Source organism: Scylla paramamosain, chromosome 29 (assembly GCF_035594125.1).
Source record: "Scylla paramamosain isolate STU-SP2022 chromosome 29, ASM3559412v1, whole genome shotgun sequence".
Taxonomy (NCBI): Eukaryota; Metazoa; Arthropoda; class Malacostraca; order Decapoda; family Portunidae; genus Scylla; species Scylla paramamosain.
Window position 1 is genome coordinate 5,667,172 of NC_087179.1, and position 2,960 is coordinate 5,670,131.

Genomic DNA, 2,960 nt, shown 5'->3' on the forward strand with positions numbered 1-2,960 from the left:
AGATCCATATAATAAGATTATAATTGACATTCATGTTTAGTGATATGTGGCTGAAACTGTGTTGAAGGCACTACTAAAATCGATGAAGAGAACTTTTATCTGAGAATCTCGATTTGCGGAATGTTTTGCAATATCATTAACTAGTGTTAGCACTGCATCCTGAACACCTTTGCCTATATGTTATGCAAAGTGCAGTGTCTCTCGTATGATCAACATACCTTCATAATTTTTTTTTTTTTTTTTTTTTACAATATCGTGAAATGTCATTATTATTGAAGTTAAAAGAACTGGTCTTAGTAGGTCATTGAATTCCTTAACAAATTATTTTTTGGGTACAGGAGTAATTACCGCTAATTTTCAAAGAAATGTTATAGTATCCCTGTCTAATGGGTCTTCAAAAAAAAGTGTAACTGGAGGCTTTCCAAACTGCTCAGAAAATTACTTTACCACTTTTGCATCAACATTGTCTAGTCCAGATGATTTTCCTAATTTACACGACTCATTGATTGAATTACATTCTCATGAATTATAAATAACAATTCATTCATTCCTCTTGTCTTCAGGTAATTTTTAAAGATTCCACAATCATTTTAAAAAATCATATGTATCGAATCTTGCATGGAATGTATTTAAGTCATTCGCATACTTATCATTGTTTTCCTAATCAATAGAGCTTCTTTTGCTTTTACAGATCTAAACAAATTTTTCTACTTTGTCTTTATACAATATTTAGCCTTCTACCATCTTTTTATCTAGTCGTTTCTGTATGTTCTTTATTGAATCTCTGTCTCTAGAGATGAGACGTTTTTTCTCATTAATAAGACTCTTTTTTGTCTTTAACATTCCTTAGCAATCCAAGGTTTATGTTAACAGGTTAAGTAGTTATCTCTCTGACAGGCACAATTATGTCAACACAGAAGTTAATATATGAAGAGAAAACTTCCGACATCCAACTTTATTTCCGACATCACCTGATTCACTCTGTAGCAGTGACCAATCTGTGCATTCAAAACAGCCCTGTAACTCAGAAACATGATCGTTCCAGTCCCTTACTAGGATATTAGTACATTTTTTTCCCCGTTTTAACAATTCTTTATACTTAGGGACACATGCTACACATTAACCGTAGGTAAACATCATACTGAGATACTATGTCTGTCATGTATCGCCGACCAACCTGGAAGACCAAGCCCGGGATGATCACGCCACCTGACGTATTCTTATTTATTCATTTATTTATTTATTCTTTTTTTTTCAAGAGTTTGTTTTTCCCCATTCAGGAGTAGGTCACAGCTCATCACTTACACCAAGCACCTAATCACAGCTAAGTGAATAGGAGTTACATTATATAGGAGTCCACCTAAAAACTATTGACTTGACCTGGAAATCGAACACTGTGCCTCCCGGTTGTGAATCACACCAGGCATGCGGAGTCGGAATCGATAAAATTATGGCCGATTCCGATTCATCTACGTGATCAGTTCTAGTATAAAGGGCACACTACTAGGCTAGTGTTGCCATTTCAAGGGAAATTTCTGTAAATTGGTAGGAGGAAATATCATTTCTGGATGGATTTTTTTTTTTTTTTTCTGTAGCTGAAATGTTTTATTTCGTGATGTCTTGCATGAATGAAGGAGTATATCATGAAGATAAATTACCAGCTGATGCATAAATCTTATATAGCGAAATAACACGTATACAAGTCTGATTCCTCTAACACTCGCAGCACCCACCACTCTGCTAAACTGCTCAGCAATCGACAAGTAACGCACAGAGGAGTCAGACTGTAGTTACTAAATTCTGTCAAGGACCATTCAGCAGACAATCATTGACCCTGCCACTTATATTATCACTCTGTTGAGGTAAGATTCTTATTATTGTCTGAGACAGCAGCTCTCTTATTAGAAGAATAGAGAACAGAGAATTAGGAAGGAGAAAGATGAAGAGGGGAGGAGAGACAGGGAGAGCGAGATGCCAGAAGACGGGTGTGTCATGGCGTTATTAATAGTAAATATAAAGTTGTCTTTCATCACTTAATTTTCCCCATTTCCCTTCCTTTTCGTGAGCTGTGATTAATAGACAATGTAGTTGAGGAGGTGCTCTCCCTCATATAATGATCGATTTTCTCCTAGCCTTTCAAATAGCCCCATAAAGATTTTCGAAATGTAATGTTCATTTTAGAACGAGACTCAGTGAAAGGAGCTGTCGCGCAGGCTAATCCACTTCCCCCTTCCCTCCTCCCTTCCCTATCTTCTGTCATGTGGCTAGTCCGACTGGTCAGCGAACATTCCCACGAGTCAGTAGCAAGCTAGATATAGGAGAGACCGGACACGTAATGTAGAGAGGCATTTTAAAGCGTGAATAACGAGAACATATTGAATTTATACCGATGGATGGGATAATCTTATGACCCCTTATTGTAATGAGTACTATTTAGGCTCTATAGGAGACCGTGATCTGGGTGAATCAAGACATTGTGTAAAAGGCATGTGTGTGTGGCCCTGTTCTCCGCTGCTGATGTGGTGTGGAGTGTGACTCTACCAGTAGTCTCCTATTTTCTTGCATGTGTTTTCTTTATTCCTTATTAATGTAAGTGTTTCTATAACTTCACCATAGCTTTTTTACAATTTTGCCATATATATATATATATATATATATATATATATATATATATATATATATATATATATATATATATATATATATATATATATATATATATATTGGTGTTAACCATCAACAGGGAAATTCCACGTTTCGTTTGATAGTGCAGAAAAATTGAATGGCTCACGTTGTCCCATATAATATTTCAGTGAGAAATGTTCACCATTGGCCATTTATTGGCCAAAGTGGAGTCAGCTCTGATGGGACGATGCTGATGTCCGCTCCGAAAATCTTAATAAAATGTCGTGTTCTTAGTTATTTGATAACAGTGATTTTGATAACGCATATCAGTAAAA